Raw genomic sequence first — 18,454 nt, forward strand, 5'->3', positions numbered from 1 at the left:
TTTTAAAAGGACCTATGGGGAGCTCCACATCTATGCAAATATACCTGCCATGGGACAGATGGCTGAGACAGGTGTCCAGGGTTGCAAAGGACGGAGAGTGGATTGTCCAGTACCTCTCTGTATCTATCCACTGGTACTATTAAGACCCCAACTGCACTAGGAGTCAAATAGATAATGATAGTAATCCTACTATCAGAGTTAATCAAGCACAGGCCAGATAGAATGATCATTTGATGATCTCATGGGGAGGATTTAAGTCACCCTTGGAGCATTAGACTGTACGATTTTATTTTCTTCCTGAGAGAGCATCTTGCTATGTAACCCAGAATGGTTTGGAACTTACAGTCTTCCAGCCTCAGCCTCCTGAGGGCTGACAGTACAACTGTGCGCCACCTGCTCATCCTGGGTGACTTCATTTCCATCCCTGGTTTACATGTTTCCGTGGCTAATGTGTTTCCATGGACTTCAGGTAGCTTTTCCATGGTGCTCATGTCATTTCACCTTTCGCCTCATCGGCACGTACACGTGTCTGTCTTCTGTAGGCTAAATTCTTTGAGGGCAGAGGGTATCCTGTATTTTTATTTTAATTTTAAAAAGATTTTTTTTGTGTATGTGTGTAGGTATGTGCAGGTGCATATCCCGTATGTATACTCATGCACATGTGGATATCAGAAGACAACCTCAAGTGTTAAACTTCAGATTCCTCTGCCTCTATCAACCAAGCACTGAGCTTATAGATGTATACCACCATAGCTGTTTTGTACAGCTGGAATGAAACTATGTCTCCATGCTGGCTGGGTAAGCATCTTACCAACTGTGCTACAAACCCAGACCACCTTGGTTTTTGAGATAGGGTTTCTAACTACCACTTGGAACTGCCCTAGCAGTGTAGACCAGCAGGCTAGTGAACCTTCCTGTCTCTGCTCTCTCCATACTAGCAGAACAGGCATGAACCATGATGCTTTTTAATGTGGATTCTGGGGAACTGGACTCAGGTCCTTGTGCTTGCAAGGATTTCTGCTTGTCCTTGTATTTCTCTTTGTATTCTGAAATCATCTAGACCTATGCTTTACATATTGGTGACATTCAATAACTGTTCATTATGAGTTATGATGTATTCTTGTTTTTAATAAAGCAAAACCATTCCCTGACTGCATGAGAATAATGCATCAAACTGCAGAGAAATGAACCCAGGAAGTTGTCAACAGGTACTTTTTCAGATCAGTTGTTCTTTTGGGTTTTTTTGTTTTGTTTTGTTTTGTTTTGTTTTGGCTTTTTTTAATTTGAATTTTTTTTTGAGACAGTTTCTCTGTGTAGCCCTGACTGTCCTGGAACTCACTCTATAGACCAGGCTGGCCTCAAACTCAGAAATCCACCTGCTTCTGCCTCCCAAGTGCAGGGATTAAAGGCATGCGCCACCCCTGCCCGGCGAGATCAGTTTTGATAGAGGATGAAGACCAAGTTCAGTACTGAATGTCTATTACTAAACTGTCATCTTGTGCAAAGAAGACAGGCTCCATCATCAATAAGTCCTTGCACCTCAAAGGCTTCTCATAGTTATAATCCATGTATTTTAATTGAGAAGTTGAACTGTGCTGTGCTATGCACTGTGAAGATTATCATGGAGAAACCAATGTGATTTCTGTTCTCAAATCACTAGAGTTGAATTTTAGGGTTGGGAGAAGGAAGCAGAGGATTGTGAAATGCCAGGTACTGAACTGAGAATCAGTGCAAACAGAATTCACAAGGAGTCCGGGGTGGGGGTGGGGGGCGGTGTTGAAGGCAGAGGGTTCTGGAGAATAACTTTGAACAGATTTTGAAGGCACTGCCTGCTTTGTTAGCTGGTGAGAATGTCTCACCTGAGAGATCAGAGTCCTCTCAGATATTCTTTGTCAGGTTCTGGGTAAAATCCAGGCCATAAAACTGAGAACTTCTTTGTTGTTAGAACAGCCAGCAATAGTCTTTGTGTCCTGCCAAAATAAAACCCCAAATCTAAAGTCCCCTGCCCATAAATGTAGCATATTGGGGTTGGGATGTCAAAAATTCCTTAGGATAATAGCAACAAGTCCTCAGTTTTACAAGCATAGACAGTTGCTTCAGGGAACTTACCATGCCAGATGGTTCGTCTAGGTAGAGCCTAAAAAAAAGAACCCTGGCGTTGGAGCTGTGCAGAGGAGAATTTAGCTGGGCGGGGAAGATGTAAGTCTCAGTCTTCGTGACAACCCGAGCTGCCAAGTGGCTCAGAAGTGGCCCCACCAAGCTGGTCCTGTAGGTAGGCCTGGGGTGGGTGGTGCTACGGAGGCTGGCTGCCAGGCGCGCCAGCTCTAATGCTAATCTAGGGCTGCTTGTCGATCAGCTCTGCAGCAACTGCAAGGCTCCCTGCACAGCCACCAGGAGAACGGCTTTGGTGCCGGCCCTTTGGCCCCATCCACCTGTGTGGAAAGCACAGCATCCAGACTCTCAAATGAGAGTCGCTGCAGGGACATTTTGTCATCAACGATGGATTAGGAGAGCAGGTTAGTGTGAGCACTACTGGTGTTTGGCAGTGCCAGGGCACCCTAATGGAGGAAGTGGAGTGGGGAACCTCACCTCAGTGCACGAATTCAACAAGCGCCTCTTGGCAACCCAAGGTCTGATGCTGTTCTCTTGGTTTGCAGTGTCTAAACTAATACCACATCTCTGGCCGATACTTAGTAACCACTGGTGATACACCATTTGTGATACATTGTAGCTAGTGGATGCCACAGTCCTCACAAACACAAATACCAGGGAGTATGCTCTTGATGACTGAAGTACTGTACTTTTGTCTTGCTCCCGGCAGTGTAGAGGTGATTGTGCAGAAGAGGAAAGTCAGCCTGATGGTGGAAGCTCCTGGCTGGCAATCAGGGAAGAGCTCCAATGACTTGGCTTTGAATGGGGCGTGTGCTATCTGAAACTCACTTAAATGTAATCTCCATTGTAGGTAGTTAGTAAAAAGGATCTATCTGATTACAGTGTTTAGGAATCAGGCCTCTGGGAAGAATCTAGGCTTAGAAAAAAGCAACATAGTAAAACTCCCATTGTTGACTATTAGTCACTTTGTAGAAAGAAAGAGCTAGATCAGAACACACACACACACACACACATACACACAAACACACACACACACACACACACACAAACACTCTCCTACTGTTTCCCACCATTGCTTGGGGAATGCTGCCAGCAAGAAAGACATCACTGAGTAAGACACAACACATGCCTTTTCTTTAAAACCTTCCCTATCTGCTCTATTATGCTCTAAGTGATTTAAAAATGGCCCAAGACAGAGCTGAAGCCTTGGTTAAGGTTGGAAAGTTTGACGAATGGTGTAAGAGGATTTATACTAAAGGATCAGACCAGTCACATACAGTGAGTTCTCATAGCAAGACTTTTATCTAATGAACATCAAGAACATAATGCTGAAAGCAACAGACTCCTGCTTTCACAGAGCTGCTTCCTCAGCCGAATAGATAAACAAACAAACAAACAAACAAAAGATAAAGAATGCTGCATATAGGGCTGGAGAGATGGCTCATGGTTAAGAGCAATGGCTGCTCTTCCAGAGGTCCTGAGTTCAATTCCCAGCAACCACATGGTGGCTTACAACCATCTGGGATGTTGTAACCATGTTACAACCATGGAATCTGATGCCCTTTTCTGGGGTATCTGAAGACAGCTACAGTGTACTCACATAATGAAGTGAATAAATAAATCTTTCATTTTTTTAAAAAAAGAATGCAACATATTAGGTTAAGTATTTTGAAAAGAGGAAGGAAAAAAATGTAGAGCCTGATGGAGGGTGTAGAACATCCAACCGATTTACTGTTTCTAAAGGGCAGCATGCGAGGAGGAGGCCCTCTCAGAGCCATCTCTTTCCTTAACACTGTACGTGGGACTACCCCTCTTTCATGTTAGCCTAAGGGATCATCCAGAAACCAATCACATCACTCCTGTGATTATAATCATTTGGAGGTCACTAGGTTTAAACATTTTTGTCCTGTGGGTGTATGATGCGGGTGTGTCCGGGCTGGGGTTAGGGGCTGGGTTTGTTTGCCACAGATTGTATGTGTAGGTCAAAGGATGATTTCCTGAAGTTGGTTCTTTCCTGCCATGAATCCCAAGGTTTGAACTCAGGTCACCAGTCTTGTACTATGTTGTGAGTTGTTTTGATGGTCAACTTGACATAAAGTAAAATCACAAGGAAGGCAAATCTCAGCATGGCTAGATTAGGTTGAACTGTGGCCATGCTAAATGTGGGTGGAGCCATTTCACAGGTGGATTGGGCACCAGGTGAACAGGAAGGAGTGTTCTGAGTACTAGCAGGCACACATTAACCCTTGAGTCTGTGGATGTTGCATAACTTGCCTCTTGACTTCCCCCGAAGTGATGGACTGTACTGGAATCATGAAACAACTAAACCCTTTCTCCTTTAAGTTGTATTTGTCAGGCTATTTTACCCCAGCAACAAGACACAAAACTAAGATATACCGCAAACATGTTTACATCCTGAACTATATGCCAGCCCTGTTCACTGGTTTAAGGGTTGTTTCTAACCCCCATAGCATGCATTTGTGGTGTATCCTCTCCCTACCTCAAGCACCCGTTCTTCTGGGGTAGACTGTCCCTTCACAGTCTTCTTCCTTTTCTCACTTCCCCTCAGGAGTTATAGAATTGATTCCAAGGAAGCTGGAGCCACCACAGCCTTAGCAGCACCCACTTAGCAATCCACGAAACCCACAGCCAGCCAGCGTGACGGGATTGTGAGAGGAATCCACTCAAAAGTGAACCAGAGAGGATTGTTCCCAGGATGCTGGCATTTGACATGCTAAGCACACACCACGCATGAAAGAGACTCCTCTCAGGGTAGACATCCGTGATCATGGGGAAAATCTACCTGAAGAGAAGTACGGATTGAAAGGTTGGAGGAAGCATCGGAGTGTGGAGGAGCCAGTGTCTGAGCCCTGAGGACATAGACGGTGTCTGAGTGTGTCAGAACATGTGGTTCTCAGTGCAACCTGGCAATACAGCAGCAGCTAGAGACAAATTCTCAGGCCCCACCCCAATCCTGTCTTACTAGAAACTCAGGAGCAGGCTCCAGCCACCTGTGTCCCTGTGAACTGAGTGAACGACTCTGCTGCTTGTTAAAGTTCAAAAGCCACAGTCTTTTTTAGTTACCTCAGCCAGGAAGTCTGCTTGCCAGCATAAGGCAGCTGGACTTTTGTTCCCCATGTCACCTGTACTTTGAACTAGCCAGACTGATGAAACAATGACAAACACAGCTGTAGCTGTGTCCTTTGCGTCCCCAGGAATCTGTGCACAGGGGTGGGATGGGAGGGGTCCATTCTTGCCTCTGAGTGGAGATCTGGAAGAGTCCCCTTCTCTTTGCCTTTTTCTTCTTTTCAAGATTTTTTGATCATCAGAACAAAATAGGCATAGCATAAAATGTTATCCTGCTGCTGACGTAGTCACGAGTGTTAAACGCTCACAGTGAGGTACAGTTGGAACCACCTTTTAACCCCAAATAAACTTGGCTCCCATTAAATCATAACTTCCTGCCTCTCTCCTCCCCGGTGCCTGGAAGCCACTGGTCTCTTTTCCTTCTCTGTGATTTTAACCACCAGAGGCCCCCAGGGATGGTATATATATATATATACCTTGCTTGGCCTTTTGTCAGTGACAGCGCATGAGACATACTGTCTCCAACATTTGTCCATGTCTGTGTGTGGCTTATGCACTGTGGTCTCTTGTCTGTTGGAAGCTGAAGAGTCTGCTATTTGCACTCCACATTTTGTTTATCCATCATCCACCAGCAGATGCTGGGTGGCTTCCGGCTCTGGGCTTCCGGGAGGACACACAAACATGTCTGCTTGAGTCTCAGCATTCTCTCTCTCTCTCTCTCTCTCTCTCTCTCTCTCTCTCTCTCTCTCTCTCTCTCTCTTCTCCCCACCCCCACCCCTCCCAGAGTGATAAGTGGGTTCTGGACATGGGATATTTTTCTCCTACTTTTTTTCAATGTAACTCAATACCCTGTTATACAACTGAAAACACATGCTACATCCTTGTTAAAGTTCTTAACATGTGAGTCATAGCCCTACCCTCAAAGTGGAAGGGAAACTCATGGTGCTTAGGAAGTACAGGGCTGGCCCCAGAAAGAGCTTTCTGTGTCTTTATCTTATAAAATAGGTGTAACGACTTTGTACCAAACAAGGACTCTTATCTTTTATAGAGGAGGAAACTCAGTTTCAGACAGGACAAATAGCATCTCTCATCCCATAGTCCCAGATCCCAGATTAGAATCCTAACATTTCTGTGGGTCTGTAGAGCAATTACATACTCTTTTCCACCTGCTCCAATTTCATGTCTAACTGGAGAAATGAAACTAAGTTACAGAACACTGATGATAAGTCTTTTAAAAAAAGAAAATATCTGTAAAGGTTTATTTTAATTTTCTGTCAACAAATGTTTGGTGTCCATGTACGTATGCAGTACCCGTGGCAGCCAGAAGAGGGCATCAGATTCCCCCGGGAACTGGAGTTATAGATGGTTGTAAGATGTGGGGGCTGGGAACTAAACAGAGGTCTTCTGTAAGAGCTACCAGTGCCCTTGGCCACTAAGCCTGTTCTCCAGCCCAGTAATCATGCATATTAAACGTGGTGAGACTCATCCACTGGTTGGAGGGCAATGTGTGATAGAGATCGGACTCTCTCAGGACCTCTAAGAATCAGTGACTTCTATATCAACAGCAGTTAAAGGAGAAAACATTCCTAGGGTGAGGATGAGAAAGTTAGCCTGAGCTATGTGAGGGGCAGAGATGGGCCCTTCCAAAGCAGAAGGCACCTACTACAGATCATCAAGCCTTGATCAGACAGTTCCGTGAACATTAGACTGAAACTGGAAGCGCATGCGCGCAAGCCTTTTGAAAGCAGCATGGCCTCAACATTTGCATTAGGAGGAGCGTGGTCAAACCTCTGCCTTCTCCTAACTGGAAACCTTGGACAAGCCACGAAAACACACGCGTCCATTGTTTCCCCATCTGTAAAGAGAGGGATTAATATCCGCTCTGTAGCACTGTTGAGAGAAGCTGTGATACTCATGAATAAAGTGTCTGTCCCAGGCCTGGCTCATGACCGCTCGGTCACACTAGCAGCTGTTGTTGCTGTCAGCGACAACACGCTTATACAAAGCAGAGTGTGCCAACAGGGAAGCACGGCACATCCTCATCTCAAGAGTACTGACCCAGGGTGCACCTCAGGGAAACTTCTCCATCACAGAAGCCAGTCTGGGGTATAGAGATGACATCAGTGGGTGAAGGGGACTTAGAGGGAGCTTTATGGATACTGGGTGTGACATTGTGAGAAGGGGGCTAGTGATGGTAGACAAAGCTGGAATGGAAAGTGAAGAGCTAGGGAAACTGGAGCACGGGAGTAAGGCCGTAAAGAGACGAACAGACTTGACAACTCCACACTCACACAGCAAGACAGAGGAGGGGCAGGGAGGAGGAGAGCAGACGGTGAGAGTGCCCATGGGGTCAGCCACCAAAACTAAGGAAGGAGCGCTGACGGTCTGGGGTGAGCTGGGGAGACAGCACAAGGAGCCCGTCCTTCCAGGATGTCGACTTTGACATGACAGGACGTTGAAAAGAACACAGAGCATTCTCCTCCATGAGCAACTGATACCAGAGACTGAGGGGAAGTCAGCGCCCCTGAGAGAGAGCGCAGAAGCGTAGGGCAGACCTATGTGAACAGATCGACGTGCTCTTCGTGTTCAACATTCCGGTTGCTTAAAGTGACTGACAGTGGAGAAACAGGTGATTGTGTCTTTTGCTGGGAAGTCCCAGGGACCTGGATACCGCAGACCTCACCTGGCCAGCCTTCGTTTACCTAACCCACAGGATTGCTCTGTGAGGCCAAGTGCCAAGCGGCCTGCGCTTCTGGATGGAGGGGTGTGTGTGTGTTAGAGAACGTTGTATTTTTCCTGTGCTGAGGAGCACTGGCTTTTGTCTGCATGTCCCTCATGTGTGAGTCACGTGATGAGACATTAATACAGCACTAATTCTCCTGCTGCGACGCTAGCGCCCAATGAGCCCTTGACTGGAAATGGCCTGAACATTTTCTGGTTGCTAGGTTACTTACCAGAACTACTGCATTACTGCATGTGTATTTCTTCGAGTGATCTGATATATACTTTTAAAGTACTTTAACACTACTTTAACTGTTATTTTTTAAAATATAAAATGGAAATCATCTGGTTTAGCCATGGTCATGTGGTTTTGACCTCTTTGTGTGTGTGTGTGTGTGTGTGTGTGTAAGTGCACTTGTGATCAGGATGTGTGCCACAATGTATGAAGATCAAAGGATGACTTGTGGGAATTGATTCTCTTCACCCTTGCGGATTCCACAGATGAAATTCAGACCCCCAGGCTTGGTGGCAAGCACCTTGGCTTGCCGGCCATGTCTACAGCCTGTTTTGGATCAAATTCATTCTCTGTAAAAATCAACCAATCTAAGAGTTATTCTTAAAGTTACATTTTCCTTTTGCTTTTGAACCCTGTCTGATTATTTCTATGTAAATCACCATGATTGTCTCTCTAAGGTCTTAGCACACCAGAATGTACTTCATTTTTTATCTGAATGAAAGGGCATGCATCACTAGCTGAGTTATTGAAGTGAGTCTGTTGCTATTCTGAGTTAAAGTGGACTGTAAATGAAAATGTTTAAAATTTCTGTAAGCAATACAGTGTCTGCAAAGGGGCCTTCCAGGCAAACAAGGAAGGGGAAGAAGAGACTGTAAGTAGACTTGCTTTTGTTTCTGGAGCACACTTGCTCCTGAATATTAAAATTCAAATCAGAAATATTCACATGACCAGCTTTTCCATTTAATGAATTATCGTGAGCTAGCAACCTAGGTGAAATACAGCACCATGCCCACAGAAGAATGCTTTGAATTTTATTTATAGATTTTGAACAACACATTTGAAATTTATAGATGGCGCCCCTCACACATGTTCCTATCTGACCCTGTCCATTGTCCGTTACATTGTTCTGCCTCTGCTACATTGTTGATTATATAAGAAGAGACCACACCTGTCCTGTTTATATCCCTGCTACCCACATAGTAGAAAGAGATAACCTAGTCCCCAAAATTAAGCTACCCTCTGACTTTTATTTATTCATTGTAGCCTGAGTGCCTGTGCACACGCACGTGTACACACACACACACATGCACACGTATACATGCTCACACTCACACATGCATGTAAATAAAAGAAAAACATGCTAAGAGTAGGTATTTAGTCTTCTTATGACAAAAAAGCACAAAAGCAACCAAACAAACAAACAAACAAAGAATCAAAGCAAACAAACAAAAGGAAACAGGCATTACAGCTGATACCCCAGAACTACAAAGGGTCTTCTTCTCTTCTCCGTGTGTCCAGATAAGTTTTATTTTCCCTGGTATCTGGTTGGAGCCCTTCCATAAGTCTCCATCCCAGGGTCTATCAGCCTCAGCGTCTGGCATAAGCACTTACATTTTACAGTTTACAGTCGAATGAATGCACCTGAATGCGGTTCTGTGCTGAGAGGAGCGTCCCCCACCCAGAATGGAGGCTTGCAGGGTTTACCCTGAGGCACACGCACACACTCCCTGCGGTGCATGCCGCAGCCTTGGAGGAAGCAGAAGGACTTGAGAGCCGCCCCTCCACCGCCTCCCTCCCCCTCCCCTCTCCCCCTCCCCCCACCACTGCCATCTTGGCCGAGCCAACAACAAAGGATCTTAAGAGACTACCAAGGACAGTTGTATACCAAGAAATTGTTTCTCAGATTGGCTCATTCACAAGCCACTTCGTCTTTTAATTTTAAAGTTATATATTTATTATATACACATTTTAAAATATGTACATACCATGGGACTGAGATAATTAACATATGCCGTGTACAGTTTTTGGGTCAATAGCAATGACCACACAACATGTATGTTACAGTCGAAGTCAGTGAAGGGTGATCGTAAGCTACTTCATGTGACTAGTCACACAGAATGCTCGGATATATTTCTTGGTTGTGTCAATGCAATCATTAGTATCACCTGTGAGAATCATCCTCCCAACGCTTGTTGCCTCTTGTCCCTTTGATAGAAGCCGTTTTAATATTTGTGAGGTGGTATCTCACTGAAGTTTAAGTTCTCACCTCTGATGATGGGCGACACTGAACATTTTTTCACTGAACTTTTGGTCTTCCTTTGAGAAATGTCTACTTAGGCCTTGGTCCATTCTCTAGTCAAGCTATTTTTTTACTATTGAATTGAGTTCTTGTATATTTTGGCTGCTAACCACTTAGCAGATGCACGGTCTTCAAGCACTTTTTTGCTGGTCTCCTAGGTCATATCTTTTCTCCCTTGATTATTTCCTTGGCTGCAGCAATCTCACTCAGACTTTTGCTTTTGTGGCCAGTGCTTTGTCCAGATCACTATCACAGCGCTTTCCTCTCTATTGTCTACTATTATGCTTAAAGCTTAGATATTGCATTTATTTTTATGTGGTGTACAAGAAAGGCATTAATTTCTTTGTTCTGCAAGTAGATATTCACTTGTCTCAAACTGTTTAGTGACAAGATTCTCTTCTTGCCCCCCCCCAAATAATTCTGAGAAAGCAGAGGTTTATTATAGGGCATTCTAGTCTGTTCCATTGGTCAATCTGTTTTTAGGCTAGTACCATGCTGTTTTTTTTTTGTTGTTTTTTTTTTTGTTTGTTTGTTTTTTTTTTGGTTTTTGGTTTTTTTTGAGACAGAGTTTCTCTCTGTAGCCCTGGCTGTCCTGGAATTCACCAGGCTGGCCTCGAACTCAGAAATCTGCCCATCTCTGCCTCTGCCTCTGCCTCTGCCTCTGCCTCTGCCTCTGCCTCCCAAGTACTAGGATTAAAGGCATATGGCACCACTGCCAGGTCTCCCTAATTGTTTCTTGATTGGGTCAATAAAGACAGTAGAAGTTAATGGCTGGGCTCTGGGCAAAGATATAGAGGCGGGATTTCCGGGTCCCAGGAAGAAGAGGAGGAGATGAGATAGAGAAAGAGGCTTTTCTGCCAGGCTTTGGACAGAGGACCACGGGCATCATGTAGGCCCATTAGAACCTGTAGCAGCCTCTGCCACCGGAAGAATTCTGATATAGGATAACTGATGAGTTAGGGACAATAGATTCCGTGCCCAGCAGTTGTGTCGTCTGGCTGTTTTTAAAATATTAAGACTGTCTAGCGTTTTCCACCCGCAGCAGCTCAGCTGGGCAGGAGAAAGCGGGCTGGCCTGGCGGTCTGTCGGTGGTGGACCGTGAGTGGTAGGTCAGGCGTTCACAGGAGGGATGGTTGTTGCGTGGCTTAGCCAAGCCAGGCAGAGGAGCGGGCAGCACTCTCAAGAAAGTGCTAGCTGGCCATGGAGGCTGAGTAGATGGCTGGAAGTGGCTGCTGAGCCCGGAGCCTTGCGTTTAGAAGAAACATGCATTTTAAAATTACACGCGGCATACTGTAGCTTTGACGTCAGGCAGTCTTACAATTCTAGATTTCTTCTTCTTAAAAAAAAAGGAGGGGGGGTTATTTTTATTATTTTTATGTGCAGGTGTGTGTGCACACGTAAATGCAGGTGCCCTATGAAGAGCGTCTATAGGCAGTTATGAGACTCCTGGCATGGGTGTTAGGAGCTGAACTAGAAGGAGCAAGAAGCCTGCAGCATCTCTCCATCCCTCGATGCCTAATTTGGTTTAATAATGTTATCTTGAGAAACATATCTAGTAGAAATACAATGCTGTTGTTTGGCTTTGGTATTTAGGGAGACTTGGGACTCCTAAAATTTTGTGGGGAAACCTGGAGAAAATTTTATTTTACTTTTTTAAAAGTGAAATTAAGAGTTGATTATTTAAAAAGATAAAATCAACAAAACTTTCTCTAGACGAATTAAGAAATCTAAAGAGTAAACTTAAATTTGTAAATTCAAAGATGAGAAAGACTGCTGGGCAGTGGTTGCACATGCCCTTAGTCCCAGCACCGAGGAAACAGGGCAAGTGTATCTTTATGAGTTCGAGGCCAGCCTGGTCTACAAACTGAGTTCTAGGACAGTCAGCTACACAGAGAAGCCATGGAGCCCTGTCTCAAAAAACAAAAACAAGCTGAGCGGTGGTGGCACACGCCTTTAATCCTAGCACTTGGGAGGCAGAGGCAGGTGGATTTCTGAGTTCGAGGCCAGCATGGTCTACAGAGTGAGTTCCAGGACAGCCAGGGCTATACAGAAAAACCCTGTCTCGAAAACAAAAATAAAAACAAAACCAGAGAGAGAGAGAGAGAGAGAGAGAGAGAGAGAGAGAGAGAACATTGCAACTGATACCACAGGACTATGAAGGATCCTAGGAGATCACCATGAACAGTTGTATACTAAGAAATTCGAAAACCTAGAAGAAAATAATATATCCCTGTTCTTAAACAGCCTGCTAACACTGAATCACAATGAAGTATATAAGGTATCTGAACAGACCAGTACTGAACAAAGACAATGAATCAATAATATCTCTCTTAAAAACAAAACAAAACTTTAGAATCTGATGACTCCACTGCTGAATTCTACAGACCATTTTACTTACTCAGATATTCACATTTGCCTTGAAATAGAATCTCATTTTAGCATATTTACTCTTAAGAAAACTTAGTATCATTTTATAGCTAGAAAGTTTATTTCACCTACTCCACCCGGGGAGAGACAAGGAAAGTAGAAGGCCACTAATGTATATAAAATCACCCATTGAACACTTGCCACCACCTACAGTATTTTTTACCTTTTATTTTCTAGAAGTGCAAGAACAGGAGTAGATGCACTGCTGCTGCGGGTCCGAGGCATTCTCCTGTATAAGACAATGGAAAGGGAGTGCAGCTGAGTGCCAGCCATGAATGAGTCATAATAAATTCTGAAAGAACTGGTTCATTCATGTATTGATCAATAATTTTACGCTCTGACCTCAGGGACTACGGTGGTGCAAATCGTACTCTGTATAGTTCTTAGCAAACTGCTGGTTTCACTGTGGTATCTACAGTGGGCATTTACTCAGAATGGCTCAAGATTAAAATGTAAACACTGCTGGCAGAAGACTATTGAATGAAGCAAGATGTCTTGGTACATTTCATCATCCCAGTTCTTGGGTGATGGAGGTAGAAGGACTTCAAGTTTGAAGCTGGCCTGGTCTACATAGTGAGACTCTGTCTCAAGAAATCAAAATCAGCCATCCGAGCATCTTTTCTATGTCCCAAAGGGGGGGGAAAATCTGCCCAGAGTTCTCTCTTTCTTACCCCTCTCTCTTTCCCCCTTGATGTGTGTGTGTGTGTGTGTGTGTGTGTGTGTGTGTATGTGTGTGTGTGCTCGTGCACACGTGTGTTGTGCATGTTTCTGGGGATCTGACATAGTCTTGCACCCCCCCACTGGTACTATAGTCCTAGCCCCACTGAGTTACACCTCCAGCCCAGTTTTTATTTTTTCCTACTTTTCTTGAGCAGCTGGGATTGTAGATCTGTGCTCCCCGCCACCACCAATCGTGTCTAAGAGCTTCTTTTTATTGAATTTAAAGCTCGTCCAATTGTCGAGGCATCAATTCAGATATAAACCACAGATGAATACTGCCTAAACAGTGCGCTCTTCTTCTGTTCAGTCAGAAAAAGCAAAAGTACCTGGTGGAATGGAGGCTGAAGAGGGGAAAGGATGGCCCAGGTCTGACCCTCAGCTAAGGAAAATTCAATCAGGCCATGTTTTTTAAGGCACATTTTTATTTTCTGAGGTAACATTTTTCTTATCAGATATACCTCAGGGCTATGAACCAATGGCATATGACAAAGAAAAAAAAACTTAGTGGCTTTTTTCCCTTTGGGTCATCTTAAAAAATTATATTCTGCTCATTGTTTGGCTGGTTGATTTTGGGAAATGCTTCGAGGAGAATTCCAGATAAGAACACATTTGCTAGATCAAGCAATCCTTCCTTGCATTCTCCATAGGATGCAAACTTACTGGCCTTAATTCTACTTCTTCTCTGAGGGATGAAACGTCTTTGTCTGCTGGTGCTGCTTAAAAGTTGTCTATTAGACAACCAGCCCAGTGACCTGTCCTGTCTGCAGAAAGCCAGCTGAGATCTGTGGTTCTGTCTTCAAGCGGGTGGGAATACAACCAGCTCTCCCCTGCCAAGAACTGAACCCTTTAATTCTGTGATTCATCAAAGCTGGTCTCTATACATAGTGTCAAATAACCTTTCTTTTCAGGAGGTCTAACCCAATAGCCTCCCAGACCTCAGGATGAAATAAAGTGGTGTATACACGGTGTGCAAGAAGAACAAAGGACAGAGGCATTCAAAGCTGAGCCCCACGTTACATAACGCCCCGTGTTAGAAAATCCGTGACCCATAAAACATTTACCTATTTTGTGGGGTTTAAATAAAGCAGAGTGGTGTTCCTTTTTAAAGAACTGCTTTATAGTTATCTTTCTGTCAGAATTCCAATTATTCTATGACTCAGTGGGTATGTGTCTAGCTTTAAAAGAATAAGTCCTTTTTTATTAATTTTGGATAAGAATGAAGTTTTCATACGAAGTTTGTAAAGAACAAGCTTATATAACAATGCATTGCTGCATCAAATACACACACACACACACACACACACTTTATTTCATGTTTGAATTAAAATGTTTTAAATGATATTTTAAGAACTGAGCCTTACCTATGGAGGAAGGAGTTTTTCTTTGGACCATCTGTCTGAGTGTGCAGTAATGCATTCCTGTCTTGAGACTGACCCAGGTCTGTGGCAAGGACGAGGGTTGCAAACTGCACCTGACTCAGGTCTGTGGCAAGGACGAGGGTCGCCAACTTCACCTTACTTTGGTGTTAGGATAAAGCCTATTCAATTAATATACACATCCATATAATAATTAGATTTAATCTGTAGCAGCACCTGGCTAGCTGCTCACATTGAAGAATTTCACCTTCTGTTAGCACTCTGGAGACGACTGTCTTTCCCAAACCCTTGTACATTGGGTATAGCCTGTGACTTGTTCTGTCTTGTGGAGTATGTTCACAGTGAGATACTTACCTTCCTCTGACCCAGTGAAAGTTCTGTTCACCAAGTGGCACAGGATCCAACCAATCCCCTAAGGAGGGTGGAAGTCAGGAAACAAGTGGCCACATGCCAATCATATATGCATGTGACTGTGAACTTGGAGAAAGTAAGAAATAAAATTTCATTTTTTTTTTTTTTTGTTTTTTTCTTTGAGACAGGGTTTCTCTGTGTAGCCCTGGCTGTCCTGGAACTCACTTTGTAGACCAGGCTGGCCTCGAACTCAGAAATCCACCTGCCTCTGCCTCTCAAGTACTGGGATTAAAGGCATGCGCCACCACTGCCCTGCAAAATTTCATTATCTTAAGTCAATAAAGTTTGGGTATTTATGTCTAATTGTTTTAGTATTGGCTCTAAATGCGTTACCCATTGCTGCTTCTTCTGTCTTTGCTCTTTGCTTCCTCTTTCTAGCTCCTATTCTCTCTCTCTCTCTCTCTCTCTCTCTCTCTCTCTCTCTCTCTCTCTCTGTGTGTGTGTGTGTGTGTGTGTGTGTGTTAGCTGGAGATTTACACTGAGTGTCTCCCCTTACCTCTCTGTTCAGTTACACTGATGGATAGTGAGCTTTGGAGGTCTGCCAGTCTCCACATGCCCGGGGTTAGACTTACAAATGTATGCTGTTGTGCTTAGCTCTTACATGGATGCTGTGGACCTGAACTCAGGTTCAAATAGCTTCACAGTAAAAGCATTTTACCCACCGAATCCCCTCCCTAGCCTGTAGTTCTTTCTTCGTGACTAAATAAAGGTATCTGTAGGTGGACATAGGATTAAAGCCTTTACTGTGTTGAAATGACAATCAGACTTGATTAATTAGGAGAAAAAGTTTAACCAATTCAACTTTTTAAAAAGCTTACAATTTAAGTACTTAAGATAAATTTTGTTGAACAACCATTTGAGTGGAAAGTAACATAAGCCATCTAATTCCCATGTGATTAATTCTCTCTGAGAACTTCAACAAATATGGTTATGTCCATGCTAATGGCCCAGCAGATGTGTACATGACAACTCTTTGCTGATACACATTAACACCAGTGTACACAGACTTGCAGATCAATATTAGCCAGAGCACTCGGCTGACCCTGAGTGGCTCTATGACTTCTGCATGCTGTAGCCTGCTATCAAGCTGCTGGAAAAGACATCTGAATGGGAAAGGTATCAGAACAGCTTATGACTGGCTGAGACTTCCAAAAGAATTCAAGTTTCAAGAGTGCTTTAAAGAGCAAACAACCCTCCCAGCTAAAGTTCCAGTCTGACCTTGCCACACACCTTGCAACCACATTCTTTCAGCTCTGGTGTGGTAGTTAACCCTTTCTCCTCCTTGCTTTTTCCCTGTAGATGGTAGTTCTGAAACTGGATTCAAGGGAACCCCATTCTGAGGCTACATCAAAACATGGGCCCCATGCAACTCACTCTGGATTTAACCAGAAAAACTTAATTTTGTTGTGCTTTGCAAATTGTGCTTTGTGATTGAAATTTGGTTTCCTTTGAGAGTGGAGAGACCCCCATGGGCCTTACAGGTTTCATACCACAGAGTTAGGTTTCATAAGAAGGCTGCATCAACTCCTAGTTTTAGCCTCACAAACGCCCAGTGCTGTCCTTATCTGAATCCACAGCACATCACTTCCTGAGCCCCCACACACAGGCCCACTCACATTCTACCATCTTCGCTTGCTGGATGTCTCATACACACCTCCTCGGAGTATTCCTGGAATAAGCCACATCACCCTGCCTACTCTTCCTTCCTAATTGATGACATCACCATCTTCCTGATGATTCAGCACAGCTCTGAACCACATTGAACTCCCTTAGCTACTTTCCCCACATTCAGTCAGTCCTGTCTGTGAGCAGTCCTAATTACCTCTAAATGATCTTCTTCCTCTCCATCCCTACTGCCCCTGGCTTGGTGTGGGACCTGCTCATCAATCTTCAGCCACCATTACGAGAGTCCAATCGACTCTCTCGGCAATCTGCCTGGTGGCTGCCCTGACGGTTCTCTTGAAAATCATAACAGTTGCTACTTGGTTGCAACTTTGTAGCTACCAAACTGCTTTCTTGTACATTCTTACATTTAAATCTCATAATATTCTATTTCAAGCTTTCCTTTTAATAGGGTATTTTGTTAATGTTTGAAATTTTCGTTTAATGATTTTGATCATACCTTCTACCCCTCCCGCTAGCTTCCCCCAGGCCCACAGCACACACCTCCTCCATCTCACCTCACCCTGGCTGCCAGTTGCTCTCTTGCTGTTTTTAAAAATAACCTACCAAGTCAATTTGTGCTGGGCCTCCACTGGAACGTGGTCTACCCACCAGGGGCCTTCCTGACTCCCCCTCCTCCACAGATAGGAGTGAGAACTCACCAGCCCCTCCCTAGCTCTGTGCTACAGTATCAGGCTGGCTTAGTCTTGGGCAGGTCTTGTACAGGCAACCACAGTGCTGTGGTTCATAAATACAGATCCTGTCATGTCCAGAAAACACTGTTTTGCTCTGGCTCTCCTCATCATTAGCTCTTGTGGTCCCTTTGGCATTTTTCTCTGATGGTCCCTGAGATATTGTGGAGGAAGAATGTGATACAGATGTAACATTTGGGCCAGCACTCCACTGGCGGATGCTTATTCTCTGCACCTTGACCAGCTCTAAGTGTCTGCATTAACTATTGTTTCCAGATGAGGTCCAGGAGTTGGGCTAGCCTGGGAATACAGAGAATTTAAGGACAGATGGACACTATCCTTTAGCAGAATAATAGCAACAGTTTCACTCCCGGAGCCTGTGAGCTCCCCAATCCTGGGGTGTTGGCCAGTAAATCTTACAACATTCTAAGAAGATAATGTCATTATTCTAATTTGGAATGGGAAACTGAGCCTTAAGGGATCATGTTGGCCAAATAGTCTTGCAAAGATACAAAGAGCTGAGATTCGAATCCAATTCTGAAGACCCCGTGTGTGTACATGACACGGAGCCACGCCACCAAGTATGCATTGCTGCCACTGTCTTCAGAAATCCAATGCTTTCAGTCTGGAGACAATTTTATAACTGTGCCTTGGGACAGCTTGAGGCAGAGCTTCCATACCTCAGTTATGCGAGCTTTCTCGGCCTCAGCTTCTTAGAGTGCAGAGTAAAGCCAGCAATGCACTGTAGTCCCCCCACCCTGTCCCCCGCCCTGTCCCTCGTGCGCCATCACGGGCCTTAACCAGAGAGTGCACATTATGATCGTCTGCACTTCGCCTGTGTTAAAGTGCTCAGTACAGTTGGATGTTGGTAACAATTTAACAGTCTCGTTGTGCTGGCTATTTTAATTCATCTGCTAGGATGGAAACTCAA

The sequence above is a fragment of the Apodemus sylvaticus genome, chromosome 3, assembly GCF_947179515.1.
Source record: "Apodemus sylvaticus chromosome 3, mApoSyl1.1, whole genome shotgun sequence".
NCBI lineage: Eukaryota > Metazoa > Chordata > Mammalia > Rodentia > Muridae > Apodemus > Apodemus sylvaticus.